General features: G+C 39.2%; 1 long non-coding RNA gene across 1 annotated transcript in view; it reads left to right on the top strand.

The window, feature by feature from the left end:
• LOC130916301 (uncharacterized) overlaps window positions 1–8483 on the top strand; it is a 49351-nt gene extending 40868 nt beyond the window's left edge. The window contains exon 3 of the long non-coding RNA XR_009063244.1: window positions 7057–8483. This is a non-coding gene — a long non-coding RNA (uncharacterized LOC130916301). The remainder of the gene's footprint in view (window positions 1–7056) is intronic.
• Window positions 8484–17801: the final 9318 nt, after the last annotated feature.

Genomic DNA, 17801 nt, shown 5'->3' on the forward strand with positions numbered 1-17801 from the left:
AGACTCTGCCTCAGACACACTGCCACGCTCAATTAAACATGGGTCAACATAATATGAGTTGAAACCCAAAGTGTTGAGAAAGGTCCTGACATGTGAAAGTGGACAGAAATGTGATCCTCTTTGGATCGTGAGTGTTTCATGAGACGTGAAAAAATAAAAAGCAAAATGAAAAAAAGGCAGCTGTTGCAGATGAAATCAGTTTGTTCCAGACCTTATTGAAAAGGTCAGAGTTGACTCAAATGACAATTGCGCGACACCAGGTCTGCGATTCAACATATGCCTGCACTTAACTTAATTACATTTTGATGGAGGGGTGTGAGGGAATTGAGTTCTTATTTACTTTTTCAAGTGTCACTTGAGCAGCGCAAAGAACCAAATGTCTTTGTTTCAAACGAGGAGAACAAGTTGGAAATGACGCGGGTCACGAGGGTGGACGCTCAGATGCTAGCAATTCACTTGTGACATCTTTGTCCTCACCTTGCCCTTGATTTTTAGGGAGGGAATTACCTGTTTCCTTCAGAAAATATTTTTCTAGTTTGTTGAGTGTTGTTGGTACAGCTGTAGCTCCTTGCTAACCACATTTCTATCTCCTCTAATAAAATATTTTGTGTGATTTATTGACTTTGACTCTGCTGCATTTAAAAGGGTAAGCACTTTTTATTTTCGGAACAATTAAACGTGGTTCTTGCAACATTTGTTAGAGAACTGCTCAACTCAAACAAATATTCAAACAATATCCCAATACTTCTATTGTGCAATAATTGTGACATTTGATACACATTATGCACTTCAGACAATATAATCCATCTTTTTGAGGTTGGACGCATTGTAAATTCCAATTCGCTGTTGTTGCTGACAGTAATGAATGACGTTAAAGAACTAGAGCTGTGAAACAATTAAAATCTTTAATCGAGTTAATCACAGCTTAAAAATTAATTAATCGTAATTAATTGCAATTCAATACATCTCTAAAATATGCCGTATTTTTCTGCAAATTGTTGGAATGGAAAGACACAAGATGGATATATACATTGAACATACTTTACATAAGTACTGTATTTGTTTATTATAACAATAAATCCACAAGACATTAACATTATAAACATTCTTTCCGTTAAAGGGATCCACGGATAGAAAGACTTGTAGTTCTTAAAAGATAAATGTTAGTACCAGTTATAGTAATTTTATACTAAAACCCCTCTTAATGTTTTCATTTTAATAAAATTTGTAAAATTTTCAATCAAAAAATAAACTAGTAGCTCACCATTGTTGACGTCAGCGAGCGGTGACGTCACATGGGCTCCCTGCCGTTCTTCCACAGTGTCTTTAACTACGTAAGGTAGTGATTGAAATACACTACAAGGTGTCAATGGCGAGTTTTAAATTACTTAGAGATCAAGCCAATGAGTGTGTTATGTCCCTTGACTGACGCCATTGTTTCCTGTTTCCATTGTACTACACGGTCATTTGAGTGCTGGCTTCACAACGTACGAGACCTCTGATAGTTTGTATACTGTGACTAAATATTGCCATCCAGTGTATTTGTTGAGCTAAACGATTGAAACGCTTTTCTTTTTGTGAACATTATTTTTTTTGAGAGATAGGAACATTATTTTTGTTGTGCTTTCACTAAATGATACTTATGTTTGTTGTGAAGGAGTTGCCGAAGCGTATGTCAGTAAACGGCGTGGTCCAATGAACGCCTGTGTCCACTCGCCTTTCTCTGCCTCTTGGCTCTCAATGTGCAAAAAACGGCGTCATTGTAATCTGTTTGAGTCAATTCATGAGCGGGTCATTCCGCGCATGCGCTAAATGGGTCAAATATTTCAACGTGATTAATTAAAAAAATTAATTACTGCCCGTTAATGTGATCAATTTGACAGCACTATAAAGAACTATTAACTTGGTGAATGCAAAAATTAGCTGATCACTTTCCAGGCCCACTTGGATGAAAATTTGAGTTACCGGTACTACCAATTTGTGCACAAATATAATATATACCTTGTCTCTCTTAAACGCGACGATTTACTTTTGCTCAGAAAGCCTGATAATCGCAGGGTTATTTAAAAGTTTGAACAATTAGTCTTGTTAAAGTGTCCTATCCCGTTTCATTGAGATTGACACATGATCATACCCTGTAAGTCAGGTGTGCTCATTATTTTTTGCTCCAAGATCTAATTTTCAAGGAAACAACTTCCCGCGATCTACTTTAACAGCGGGGGGGGGGGGGGGGTGCATAGCCACATATTTTTTTAATGCAACGATCTACCCACAGTAGCGTTGACGATCGACATAATGAGCACCCCTGCCATAAGTAATGGTGTCTTCAACTGAGGCTTCGTTCACACCTTAACCCTGAGTTATGCTTCTGCATTGGGGTGACGGCAAAGCTACTATGCCGTCAATGAGCATTCGATAGTTCTGTGGCAAGGGAACGCGTTGCTCTGTAATTCGCCGCCAAGCCACTAGAGGGGTGTGACGTTGTGTTTGTACGGTTTGGGGGGATTCTTGTCGACTTCCTCTAGTTTTCTTCCGGTTACACAATAACCAACGGAGATGGAACGCTTGAATGTGGATCTTCAGCTCATCAACAATGAACAACAAATGTTTATCAGACTGTAAAAACTAAGCGCGGGTCCTTTAATTAAGAGGCACTCAGACTGGGGAGCGGTGACGTAGCGGGAAGCGAGTGGAAAGAACGGGAGAAAGCGAAAGTTGGTGGTCGCACGTTGCGGCAGCCTGCTTTCATTTTGTTATTCATTTTATTGTTGCCACAATAAAGTGGGGAGAGCCATCATCAACTCCTCTCCTTCTCCCCCCATCCGTTATCATGAAAGCACCAAGGCACACTCAATCAGTGATGATGTATCAAGTGTGTGTGAACTGTTGTTGAAAATTAAAGATCAAAATAACTCTTTTGATACCAAACCTGTGCTTTTTCATATACTAGAAGTGTGAAAAATAAGTCACAGACTCACAGCAAACATATGTACACAATAAATGATGAAGTGCACCAACAAAAAATACGACATAAAGTGATAAAAAGCTGGCAGTTTTAGGCCTACTGTGTCACTGCTTCAGGTGGCTATTCGCTTCGGAACACACACATACTTGTCTCAGTCGTTTTTTCATTTTTTATGCAATCGGCGACCTTGCCATTTGGCAATCTTTATAATGTCTTGACGAGACATTGTAGAACTTGTCATACTTACTCTTCGATGATACTCTCGTCGGCTTGGTCCAGTTTTGTGTGAAGAAAAACAATGTTTGGAAATGGCGGTAATTTCGCGCTGAACCGGAAACAACAGTCTGAGCGGACCAATCACAGTCGATTTGCACCATGTCACAAGCGTTGACGCGTCATCCAGTCAGAAAATTGTGGAATTATTTATTTATTTATTTATTTATTATTTTTTTTACCTGATAGGTTCACATCAAGTATCAAGAAGTAAGATATATTTTCTGCCCCTTCCTGTGCCATTTTTCATTCACGTCTGTTTATTTTGTTAATCAGTTTTGACGTACATCACTTGTTGATGATGCAAGTTTTCCCTCAGATTAAATGGTAACTACATTGCACAAATTAAGATAAGTCTGGCCCAAATTTGAATCTGAGGAACTCTATGGAAAATAGACATTGGCATAAAAACGCTCAACAAACGACAATTTGTAAATCAGATTATTAAATTAGAGGGGAAGTTCAAAATTTTTGACATTAGGTTTAATCTTCGATTGATCGGGGGTTTAATTGGTTGGTTGAGTTATTTATTTATTTCAGGGCTCCGGAGTGGCTATGTTAGCGCGAGTCAATGGTCCCGTCCTAGCATTTCAATGAAATACGATATTAACAGATCGAACACAGTCAAATATATTTAAAACTCAGATCGTTGTTAAAAGTACCCATGCGGCCAAAACAATGTCACACCAAACTGCCGTAATCCATTTATTTCTGCGGGTCTAAATTTTTAGATGCTTAATTTGACCACGATAGAGAGGAGTCGGGGTGTGACAATATATCGAAATGGTGATATATCGTGATACTTTGTATCCCAAAAGGTTATCGATATGCTCCTGCCAAGAATCGAAATATCGTTTTAAAAAGGTGTCAATGTCTAAAAAAAATAAATAAATAAAAATGAACCAAAAAGTTGCTACCAAAATCTTCCACAATAATAGTGTCTAAATTAACTAAGGCTGCATTGACGGGGCTTGATGCCCAATCCATTTAGACTGGGAACCTTAGTTCAATCGAAATTAGTCAGTCCACCGTTCAGTCATTCTGTCAAATTTTCAGGGCATTTACAGGTCATTTGCTGTTCATTTTAGGCCATTTACAGGTTATTTCCTGTTGAGTTTGAGTCACTGCCTATTCATTTGGGTGATTCCCAGGTCAGTTCCTGTTCTGTAACTCAGGAAATAAACAGGAAGTGACAAATAAAATACCCCAAAATTGACAGGTAGTAACTGAAAACAGGTAAATGACCTTAAATGGCCCAAAATTACCTCATTGCCTGGCATTGGCTGCCACTGATGGCCACGGGGAGGGTCGCAGCGAATGAACATTCGTTCATTCGCTGCCATCCCTCCCACTTCAAACGGATTGAACGTCTACTAGTGATACACTCATTCCAATTCACAGCAGAAGCTAAATAACTAACTGCAGAGAATTTTTTAAAATCAACTCCACCAACTAATTAAAACTTCTAAAACTAAATGAAAGATTTAGCCTAATGTCAAAAATTCAAAACTTTCCCTTTAAACACCCAAAATGTCAGTCTATCATATTAAATAATTTATACAGTACCTGGTGCACCCCATTGGTACCAGTTTTCTCCCATTCAGCAAAGGGCCTGTTTGTTTATTTTACGAATTTCCATTGCTCACCATCATGATGCCACATGACAACTTGGATGTGTCTTATGACCTTTTAGACGTGGTATAATCTTCTTCACTGCCATTCTTTTGTCTTGCTGCCGCTCATTCTCATTAGAGAAACCAGCAATGACAACGGGCCTGTGGGAGTCTTGACATGTGCACCAATCACCTCCAGCTGTCAGGCAATTGCACCTCTTTGGGAAAAGGGCCTGATGAAATAAACGCTAGCTGCTGACTCCTCCAATTTCATGGTGTTCCTCATTGTCACCCTGAGTGGCTCAAACCAGATTGAGATATTTGCAAACTGTCACTCCGTATGAATATCTGTTAGCTCTCTCTGCTCTCGCACTGCTCTAATACCCCAAGACTTGCAGTGACATCTCAAGTCACCATTGTTGCAGGAAAATTGCTGTTAAGAGTCGTAAAACCACCGTTGTCACACACTTCCTATGACTACTTATCTGACATGCTCCAATCTATGAACTCCATTAGTGCTAGCAAATCCCTGAGGTTTTTGGCACAGTTCCATGACAAGATTAAAAGTTGTCATGTCTTGTGAGGCAACACAGGTAAGAATAAGTCTTATTTTAGGATCATATCTGGCAGCTCATTATTCCCAAGGCATCGATATTAAATTTAAAATTCTCCTTATCTCTTTTTCCATTTTGTCTAGATTACAATGTCAGACAAACTTAAATAAAAGACTAGGCACAGCTAAATTAAATGGTATAGTTCCTTTCGTGTCCCATCTTATCGGACCATTAGTTTTTGCCTCCACTTGTACATTGACTAATGCGAAGGGCAAAGCTTGCATTGCATTAAGCTGCTTGGGTTTTATTACTCTATGATGTAACGCTTTACATGGATGGGTGTGTAATTTGCAATTATGCGCCTGAAAAATTCCAATATATACACTGTGCACTGTATGTACAGTTTATCTTTACTTTGTAACACCTTGACAACATTAAGAAGTGATGTGGATGTGGTTGGGTTATAAATACGTACAAAAATACACGTAACATGAGGCAAAATGAATGTACAAAAGACACATGTGTGAGCTTTGTTACACATTAATTCTTGCTAAGACTTTCTTAAGGGCTCATTAGAAATCCGAACAGGAATTGGAAAAGTTAATGAGTAGTTGTAAAAAAACGTGGTAGGAATACGTAATAAAAATGTGTTTTCACCCAGTAAAATTGGTGTTTTCAGGCCATGGCTCATAGTTATAACAGGAAATACAGACAGGCTACAAGGTGGCAACACGGGGCATTCATGTGAGTAATTGTTACCATTGCTGGCCGACTTTTAATAGCCATATGATCCACTGAGCGCACAATAGGCTGTGCCAGATAATATCTTAACCTCGTATTTACTGTGGAGGCGTTTAAGATTTCCTCGATAGCACTTGTAACACTATAGCGGTAAATTTGTTAATGTCATTAAAAGATGTTACGAGTAACTGAAGCTCAGAGAATACAATCCTCCCCAGTCCCCAAAGACCATGGCCTGTGAAAATTGTATTGTAACAGCTAGAATACATGTTCAACTTACCAAGTTCAGGGCCTGTCACAGCACCCTGGGGCTCCTGTTACACTGTGCGCTGCCCTGCTTATAATGGATTTTGTACTCTGGATGAGGAATCGTCCCCTTCACAGCAAACACTGGAGGAAAATTCAACTTTTACTGCAGGGTTCAAAGTCATGACAATAAAACTAGACTGACCCTTAAAAGTACTGAAGGTTTTGTCCTTGAATGAATTGTTTAAAAAAAAGTCATCTTGAATCCCCCCCCCCCCGCCTTTATCCTACAAACACTAATGATCTTCTCATGCTTCAGTCAAATAAAGGGGAATGTATGACAATAATGTCTTCAAGGCTAATGAATTAATTGCTTATCTACTGTATCACCTTGATGTCTGATGTTTGGTATAATACCCATTTAGTCTGTCTTAAGGTGACACAAATCCGTGCAACAAATTAGCAATGGAAAACAGGGCGTTAAGGGCCTTTTGGGAGAGCGAAGAAATGGATGGTCATTGAAGCTGCCATAATGTTTAGTATCTCCTTTATTGTATTCACTGTGGTAATGCGATATGTCACACTGTTGCTAATACACTTCTGCGAGCTGTCATCGGGCTGTAATGCTTATCAGACCTGTGTTGATGATTTGCCCTCTTGTCAGGGCCAATTATGCTCGGATGTGTCATGGCGGCATGCAGCCCAGCTGCTAATATTGGAGGCGGAGGGATGACGTGAGACTGTCGCCAAGCTCTTGGCCTCTCCACCTAAGCACAGGTTAGCAAGTGCCGCATTCAATCTCTTCTGCTAAAGGTCGATGTCAGGTTACAACCTATTTGCAGGATAAACTATGCATGTAATATCCACTCACCGCCTATTCTTTCATTCGAATGTGTAAACTTGACAATTGTAAACGTCAAGGGTTTGTATTGGCTTTTACGGTAACAAACTGGGTATGCTGTATATATATTACTCTGTCATATAGTGCTCTTGATATGCATTCCCTATAAAAATCCCACTTTAACCTTGGAAAGCTCATAACATGACTGTAATGACATCTGACAGGAATGAAATGTTTAACTTATGCCTTGTTAGATTACTGCCTCACATGTCTGTATGTTTGCCCTTGACTTTGATTAGTCTGTCACCACAAAATATCTACATACATCCACTGTGATGAATGCATAGGGGGAAAAGAGCTAGTTCACCTGAAGGATCATTCCTATGGCAACGATTCCAAACATCAGATATAGGACACAAGCTGTCAAGTTTACCTTGGTGCATCAACGGTGTTGAAATGCCGTCAGACCATGACAATCAGTTCTTGGTCGACGACTTTGTAGTGATTCCCTTCAAGCTGTGTTTGCTTCTGAAACAAGGCAGTTTCCCAAAATAAAACTCCTCTTTGTGACCTTCCCTTTCCACGGAGTACTGCAAATCCCTATTCTCTGCCAACAAGGACTCATTACTCCCTGTTTTAAAGGGAGCTTTCTGGTCGAGGAGGCCTCATTACAGCTGGAAAAGACACCCATGGGACATGCAAGAAAAAACAGCGAAGACCCCCCCTTGAGTAATAAGCCTGCAAAACTTCTGCAAAGAACTTGCCGAGTGTAATGCGTGCAGCCCCCCTGCTGTTCCATAGGAGAGATGTCTTTGAGGTGTGTAAATTATATGGCTGAGTTGTCAGGAAAAGTTCCATTGCACACAAACTGATTAGCACTGCTCAGACGTTTAGCACAGCAAAGCGGAGAATTGGACACCTTTGCAGTCAAACGCTACAAAGACAATATTTATCCAAATGTCGGCGCTAATGCATCTCGCCTGTCTATCAATTAAAAACTTGCTCTGTAAATTGGAATGACTCCCCAGTGAATACACGTTTTTGATAATAACTGTGCGTCTGAATCCAAAACAATAGTTCCAACAAAGTCAAGTTATTTTTAGTTGACCTCGATTGCGTGACCCGCCGGGCAGCACTCAAGACACAGCTGCTCCCTTTCTTTGGTCCAAAAAAAGTCTAAAATAATAAACTTTGGGCTTGTAGTTTACTTGAGAAGAAACATTAAGGGATTCTAAAACTCACAATTGAGTTTTCCCACATAGTCTCGTAAAAGGTTTTGTTTCAGTCGGAGCTGATATTCCCACGTGAAAGGCATCAAGTAAGCGGCCTCGTCGTGACACTCCTCACTAAGGACAGGGAGAAAGTCTGCTACGTCAATGCCATGACCCTGCGCCGCAGGCGAACATATCCACCCACGGTTGACTCCATAGTGTCAGTTACACGGTCTGGACTTAATCACCATACACACTACCCAACACTGTGCACTGCTTCGGGCAATAAATATGTTCATGGAGTGTGAGAAGGGTGAGCTTTGTGGCTCTTGCTCCAAATGGAAGATTCACACTATACAGACAGACAATATTTTATAGTCGCTAAACTTGAGGCTCGTGAGGCATTCAGCTTTGTCGGAAAATAAACAATCCTGAGATTGACCCACAGTTTAAGAGCTCACATGGACTCTACTTCTGGTGTCTGATCAGTTCTGAATCCCTGCAGAGGTTTGCATTCCCAATACTGTGACAGATGGTGTCTCCATAAGATTTAGCAATTCATGTCATCTGATGCTTCCCTGAGGGAGTTCTTAGGCCCATTTATAGCATATACTTCAATCTCCTCTGTAACAACAGAAATGTTGCTTTAAAGCCACCTTCTACATGCAAATGTTTGTCGCACAATGTCTAATGTCATTTTTATGTTAGTAAACGTTTGCTAGACTTTCATTTTGTGTAAATGCTTTATACCTGCTGTGTATAAATGTTAACGCCATATTTTATTTTACTACCTACTACTATCACCTCTGCAACATATCAGGTGACCTTGCTTCAAAATCCTTGAGTTACTTATGTCAGTGACTTAACCCGAAGACTGAAGGTGCGTAGTCCATTGCTAAACTATGTAATGGCAAAAACAAATTTCTATGTGGATAAATGCTTCCACAATATAAAAAAGGCTTCTAGACCAGGAGTCGGCAACCCAAAATGTTGAAACTGTTGGAGCCACAAAAAATTGAAACCCTTATATTAGCCTTATAATGAAGGCAACATACAGTATGTTGTATGTATCTATATTAGCCTACTATCAAAAAGACAAAGCTGACTACAAATACATAATGAGCCTTCATAATTAAATATTTATTTTCCCTGAAGTGCATCCTATAAAGAATGACACACCACGTGACTAGGCAAGGCAAATTTATTTATATAGCACAATTCAACACAAGGCAATTCAAAGTGCTTTACATCACATGAAGATCCTAAAAATCACAGTAAAATCAATAGAACGTAAAAACAAAGACAATCAACATACGAAATAAAATTATACATAAAAATCGCATTTAATCACAAATAGAATAAAAACATAAATAAATAAAATGAAACAAATACTACTACTACTACTGCTAATTGAAATCAGCAATGAAGATAAGCACAAGAGGAATAGAAAGCAAATAGATTGAAATATATTGACAGTTATGGATATGCAGCGCTAAACAAAAGCGTTTTTAGCCCTGATTTAAAGGAGCTAACAGTTTGAGCATACGTCAGAACTTGAGGTAACTTGTTCCCGAGGTGAGGAGTATAATAACTAAATGCTGCCTCAGCCTGCTTGTTTCTTGTTCTTGGAACATACAGGAGACCGGTTCCAGACGACCTTAGGGGTCCAGATGTTTTATAGGAATCTAACAAATCAAGCATGTATTTTGGTCCAAGGCCATTAAGTGTTTTGTAAGCGAGCAGTCGTATTTTATTGTCTATCCTTTGACTCACTGGAAGCCAGTGTACCGATTTCAAAACCGGTGTAATGTGGTCCAGTGTGGTCCACTACTCTGTTGTACGATGCCGCCGCAAGTTTTAACTTCATTACAATATTAATTAATTAGAAGAATGTTTGTGTCATGTTTGTCCACAAGAAACCTTATCAAAATTGTTTAAAATTCTCAATTATTTAAAACATAAAAATATATAATAAAAAATATTAAATATCATGAGCCACACAAAACGGGTTGTGACAGATGTCGTTATATTACTCTAATTTTAGTCATATGCCATTTCTCCCAAAAACAACATAAAATAATTTTCCATTTATTTTAAAACATATTACCTCAGATGATTGTATTCATAACACTTAGCGTAGGGAGAGGCTGCATGTGCGCCAAATTCATTCACACTTCAACAGGTTGCACGGAGTCATAGGGGACTGTTTATTGATGAGCCTTTAAATGTTGTAGTGATTTTAATTGATCACCCTTGGAGCTTTGCAGGCTGTGGGGATGCAGGGAAAGCTTTGAGGATGGAGAGATTTAAGTGGCACTAGGCACAAGTGGGTGCATAATTGTTGATGTAAACAGATTGTTGTGGCTGGTCAAGCCTTAAAGTACACTGATCGTTATGATTATCTTTGCACACCGAGCCCCCCAAGTGCACTGGCCCTGCCATAACATTGACAAGACGGGAAACATTAAGTGCAACTGGGGAGGGTCTCCTCTCACTAGAGTTGATCAATGGGCTGCTGTCTAGTCTCCCAAGTTACGTTTTTAGCTCGTCATGGAAAAAATATTTATAAATATTATATTAACATTATAATGTAAAATATTTATTTATATTTTAAATATTTTCGTTACTGTCATTGTTGAAGAAAAACTCACAGACTGTGGGCATGGAATTTGTGTTATAAAATACAAAACAACGCGACCAAATGTTTCAGAACGCAGGGAAGAAAAGAGGGAGATGCAATAGCGGTGACTGCACATGCCCAAAATGATGTGCGGCGTGTTGTGATTTCATTGGAGAGAGAAAGTTTGCAGCATTTTTCATTTATACGGCAACGGAGCAAGCCTCACAGCAGAATGTTCCACTTTGAAAGCCAGAATAAAAAAGGTTGTGTTTTTGCTTTCTATTTCGCCGTCAGTCTGAGAACACAATCTTTTCGGTTTGGTGTTAGTTTCACCGTGTAAACAGGCCCTAAGTGGGCTTTTTCTGGCCCAAGTTCAGTTTCATTGTCCCAAATGTATTCATCTCTGATCTAGGGTATTCACTAATATGAGTAGAGATTTGTGTACGTCATCCTCTAGTGGTTGGCCGCAATTACTAGGGTGTTGGCACACCTATAGACCCTACCCACCGACGTCACAAAACCACGTGCTCGCTGTATGGTTCCGCCCACTTGTCCGTCATTTTGTCTCTGTATTAGCATTGGTTTCAATTGATCGAGGAATTTAAAATGCATTTCATGGAAGACCCGGTGCTTTCTGATGCCGTAAACTCACTGGATGTGTTGCATAAAAGGCGTTATGTGGAAAAGCTTCGTTCTATACAGTCGCCAGATCCATATTTGATGCCCAAATCGATGTTTTTCGACCCACTGTCTTCGCCCTGTCTGCCTGACATCTGCTACACTGATATTTACAATTATCTTGTCCACACAAAATCAGCCTATTCTCACGAAAATTTGAAAAACTTCGAGCTTGGAGGCTTATAAATACTTCGTTGCTGGTTGGGTGAAACAGGTCCTCGTCCACGAAAATTCGGCAGGAATCTATCTTGTGCTTGGAAAGGTGAGTTACGAAATTTTCAATTCAAAATCTTTTGTTATTGCTAACATCCACTGTCAAGTCTAATGTATTTCATGTCGTTTGTCAATGGAGTTAAGGCTTTTAATGTTTATATGGTTTAGCGATAGCACTTTCACTACATACATACGTGTATGTTGTCGGCGATTAGCCTAGCAATGATCTTAATTGTGGTTATTTGTCAGCCCAAAACCCTCTAAGTATATCTTAAATGCATCTTACCGGATATAAAATGACTACTACATAGTCTGTGGTGATTTTTTTGGTGCCCAGTTTTCACGTCGAATTGCAGCCGTCCATTTCGCTCTCCTCTTTGGATCCCTCGGAATACGGTAAAACTTCAAGTCTCTCCTTCCATCTTCTCTGTTAGTGCAACCAACAGCCACACACGCCTTCACCATTTTGATTATTAATGTTAAGGAGCAGAAAAACACGCCGTAAATAGGAGGAATGTACGTAGCCGTAACAGGTTAACACTATGTTTTGACGGACAATTGGGCGGTACCATTCAGGAGAGCGGAGTTGTGACGTCACGTGGGTAGGGTCTATAGCAGCCCTTCGTCAGTCAGTGTAAACTGTAACGTTAGCTGCTGTTGGCTGTGTGCTGCAGCAATGGTGGACTGGGCACTTCCGGTCGTTTTGCTTGGATTAGTCAATAGGATGCCAAAAGCATTGCAAAATATGATTTAACCAATCGGGTTGAGCTGGACTCCCTAGATTGTCCCTTAAACTTCATTGTTACCTTTGGACAATTCTATGTACATATCAGTGATTTAAAAAGATAACTCGGTTGGTCTTTTGCTTGCATTTATTGAAATAGTAATAGCTGCTCCTTTGCTCTGAGTTATTGTTTATCTGCTTTGTGAGTAAAAATCACTTGAGTGGCAGAACATTGCCAAATGCCAAAGTTGGGAGTGCTTTCAAGTAAACTAGGCAAAACTGACACCGACTGATTTAGCAAATGTCAAGCAGTTATCTTGAGCAAGAAGAGCCACAATCACAATCGGGAAAGCTCACTTTCAAGTAGTGGTTGAAAGACGAAATATTTTTCTCATTTTAAAAAAGAATGTTACATCTTCTTTTCTGCCCGTTATGCTCCGCTCCATTATTCTGAAGATTTCTGCACTTGTGTTTTTATAATGATAGCTATAACCTTGATATTCCAGATTCCTGGAATCAGACGTGGTAAGGAAAAAAAAAACTATCTGTGGAAACTTTGTACGGCGCTGAGAAGAAATGTGCACAACAACATGGTCGGCGTATCTGAGCTGTCACATAGTTGTCAGAGTACAGTGATGCTGACAATTGATTCATGTGCAAATGTTCCCACTTGCCGGATGGCAGTCAGAGTATATAAGACTCTGCTTTTCCTCGGTACAAATGACAGAATGCAGCAAGTCAAGACAACAAAGCTGTCACAAACAGCTGTCTCTGCTGACAATTATCAGATTTATTTATTGACCGTGATCAGGCAGAACCATTTTATGGGTAGCATTGACAGGGACACCCTTTCCCGCAAGCAGGGATGGACTTGTATGGTAATCTGCTTCACGCGTCCACTGATTGATGCTGTCAATCAATTCTCTTTTTCCCCCACATGTATCGCACAAATCTTCATGAAATAAGCACATGTGCATTCCCTTCATCATCCTATTGGAGCTCAGAGCTCCCAGTTGGAACTAGGTCAACGAGGCCTAACATTGCGAATTCAATGAAAAATGGCGTTGGTAATGAAGATATGCAGTGTTAAGCACATAATGATCAAAAGGCTAAGGCCATTACAGTATGGACGCACTTCCATGTCATTTTGAGTCCCTTGAGGACAACCTACAGGTGCATCTCAAGGCAGTCTCCTCCCTCCATTGGCTTATATGCTTCAGATGCCCTGTGGTTCATTTGATGATCTCTCTACCAAATACAACCCGATGAAAGGTGAAGTAATAACACTTGTTACATGACTTGCTTGTAGGAGAGCAGCGAGTGCGTGTGACTTGGCAGCGGGGGACATGTGATAATCCCTGCGGCCTGATAAGCATTCGCCCCCATCCAGAGGCAGTGACCCTTTATGTCTCACTGTCTCTCTTACGTGCCCCACTGCTACCCATTACATAAAGAGGCTGCAGTGTTTGTTCAGCGTTGTAAGAGTTAGACCTATCTGAAGAAGTTCATTTGTATTAGAGGAGGCACACAGCAGGCTCTGGCCTTCAACCCTCATGGGGCAGATGTATGCAGAGGGCCACCAACTGATTTGGGTAACAAGGTTTTCCAATGACTGAAAATTTGGCTTAAGGTTTCCTTTAATTAGCACAGAAAAAGGAGTATTTCATACATAGTTGGGTTTTGGGGGATTTTGTTCTGCTTTTGGGCTTTGTGTCATGACCCTCCTGCTGCTAAATCTGTCTAAAGAGTGTCTGTCAAACATGGCCATCCTAACAGTTATCTGCGACATTGCCATTAAATTATGATTTTATTGCTCATCAAAAACAGAGTGCGCAATTGAGCAGTTAAAAACAAAGCACAAAAAACAGTTCACAAAATAACAATAATAATAATAATTTTAAAAAAAAATAAATCAGCAATAATACCTTCTACAGCCAAATGTATTTGCTTCCAAGCCTTTCAGAAGAGCCTTAAATTTTAAATACATTTTAATCTCTAGTCAAATTATATTTCATTTCATTTCATTCACAGCATTTAATGTGTTGCAGAATAAATTTTAGCTGATGTAAAACAAAGGCTTGCTAAAATTACACTTTTAAAAGAGCGTTAAATGCTAATACAGAATAAAATTCCCGAGTATTGTTTCAAACTATGCAGAATTGCATTTTTCATTTAAGAATACATTTAAATTAGCCTCAAATGGTATAAAAAATAAAATAAATAAATGAGGATCTGAGTACAACAAGAGAACAATTGCCCAGTCCGCTAGCTTGAATGCTAGAAAATGCTACTTTTTCAAAAAACGGCGAAATATACCTAGAAACTAAATTACAAATGTACAAAAATAGACATATTTGCGCAAAAAAAAAAAAAAAAAACTTATGTTGGTCTTAACAGGGAGCAGCTGGATTCAGCCATGTTAAATGAGTTATGTCATATTCACTGTTGCCACTAGAGGGCAGTGAATCCACCTAAATCAATAAAACTAAATGCAAACACTTTCAAAACAAACAATTTCAACACCACTGTAAACAAACAAAGCAGCAAATTTTTTATTCGAAGCTTTTTTCTAATCGAATTACTTGAGTTAATTTATTACATACTAGCACTAAATGTAATACAGTAAGTGAGACAGAACAAAGACAGAAAATGTGCTATTTAATTTAGAGAATCAAATCATAAACACCCAGTGTGTTTGACATAGCTGTTCCTTTTCTGTCATAAATGATCATTATTTTGGAAAAAAAAAAATCCAAAAACAACCTTTAAGTGATATTTCAAAAGCTTTAATTTTATTTATCTTGGCAAGACATGGAATTGCCACAGCAAATTTATGGAGCGAGGACAACATTGGATCGGATGCCACTTCGCCTTGTCATGGCATCTTCATTGGAATCCATAGCTAGCATCTCAGTTGAAAAAGGTGTCACATGAATGCAGTCATTCAAAAAGAACACATTCTTGGACCATGAACAGAAGTTGTCATCAATCACTTAGAAAATCATCTTGAATGAAATGATTGACATACGGTGCGTCAAGATGCCCAATCGCATGTCATATTCATTGATTGAGTCAACAAAGGTGCAAATGTTATGCTAGAACTCAGTGTCAATTGTAATATTTTGATAGACATTTGCAATCCATTACTACTTTGTTTCTGACTAACAGCATGTGCGAATGTCATACTAGGTTGTCAAACTGCTCATTTCCTATGTCAACTAAAGAAAGTTTGCAGTGCCAATAAAAAAATTATATCACTGCCTAAGGTGACTTATCTACTTGCTAGTATGGATTTATAAACAAATCATTGGGAAATTATGCCACGGTGGCTCATTTTCTCTTCGAGTCCCAGGTGCTGCTATTTTAATCATTACCTAATTGTCGGGCTGCTCTATCGACAGCACAGAGGCCTCATACTCACATTCTGCTGACACTGGCAGGCCCTTTAAGATCTGGGTTAACCTTTCGATGTCCATTGACTCTCCCCTGGCTGATGATGATTGATCGGAGTGGCCCTCGCTGTTAGATAATACCTAATCAGCGTTCGGAGTAATTTGTGTAAATGAGACCTCATTATTGACGGTACGCAACTTTAGAAGCTTTGGTGCATGGTGGATCTCAACTCGGATTGGCTCAGCAATAAAACTTTACTCACTATCTTCTGTGGTGTCAGCTGCAAGAGAATGAGGGCAGGTGAACCATCAGGTAAAAGAGGGGTGGGATAAGACGAGGGTAGAATTTGGGACATTGTAACTTGGCACTCAGTTACATAATCTCTAACATGTTATTACAAAAAGTGAAACATTCAAGTGAAACATTGCATAGGGCCACATAGCAGCATGCCTGCATTCATCAAGTGAACTAACTACTACATCCACGGAAGCGCCAAATTGCGGGCTATAATTGACTTTCCGGGGAGCACTTCCACGGTTTTCAAGAATTCTCCTGGTGAGTTTTTCATTTTTTAAAAACATTTCCCTGTCATTTGTATGTCACCTTGGGTTCCAAGACACAACTTCTATTCTTATAGAAACAAGAACAAATGTTTCTGTTAGGAAAATGTCACAAACTTGTCCGACATGCAAAGCGCAATTATAATCACAAAACAGCTACAGTGCTCAGCTCTTTGTTAAAGGGGAGGGAGGTGCAAGGCTCAATAGAGAAACATCTGAAGTTAGTTTCGGTCTCCACACCCAAAAATAAGTTGAAAAAACAAGCTGTCAGACCTAAAACCTTTTTTTTTTTTTTTTTTTTTTTTTACCTCAGCGTTGTTGCCAATTACCGTTGTTATGATACTAAAATGTTTCACTCTATTGATATACTCAATCCCATTTTCAATACTACATGAATAAAATAATAATAATAATTAAAAAAAATTTATATATATTTCAATTGTTCATTTGACGATGATAGACGCCCAATCATGTGTCGTTCAAACATCCTTCTGTTGTGAATTGAAATGAGTTTGTCACTAGTAGACATCCAAGGGTTGCCATTTTTTCCACTTCAAATGGATTGGACATCTAGCTGTGTCAATGGCAGCCAATGAGTAAAAGGGATCCTCTATTTTTAAGACAAGTAATTCTTAAAAGATAAATGTTAGTATGAGTTAAAATAATTTGATATTAAAACCCCTCATAATGATTTTGTTTAAATAAAGTTTGTAAAATTATTTTAAGTGCTAGGTCGCCATTCTTGTTACGTCGCAGTGCGTGACGTCACTGGTCCCGTTGACGAAATTCCAGCTTGTCACTCGTTAGCTTTCATAACATGTCGTCAGTTCTACCCTTCCTATTTGAACCAGATCTGAAAAGTGAAGAGCAGGACAGCACTGTCGGTCGTTCACAAGACGAGCTTCAGGGAAAAATGCGTGCAGCAAATACCTGATAAGACAAAAGTTGGGCAAAACTGGTGATGCGAGAGAGTCCTGTTGGGAACTCCGGTTGGGAGCGAGAGTGTATGCTGTCCGGTTTTATTTGCAGATATTCAAGGTAAGCATATTGCGTTTTCAAACTTATCCCAATATAAAAATGTAGATTGTTAGCATCCTGAGCTGTCGTGTGCTTTACATACAGTACAGGCCAAAGAGCACACCTTGTGTAATCCATGTGTTGTACATTGT

This window comes from Corythoichthys intestinalis, chromosome 5, assembly GCF_030265065.1.
Source record: "Corythoichthys intestinalis isolate RoL2023-P3 chromosome 5, ASM3026506v1, whole genome shotgun sequence".
NCBI lineage: Eukaryota > Metazoa > Chordata > Actinopteri > Syngnathiformes > Syngnathidae > Corythoichthys > Corythoichthys intestinalis.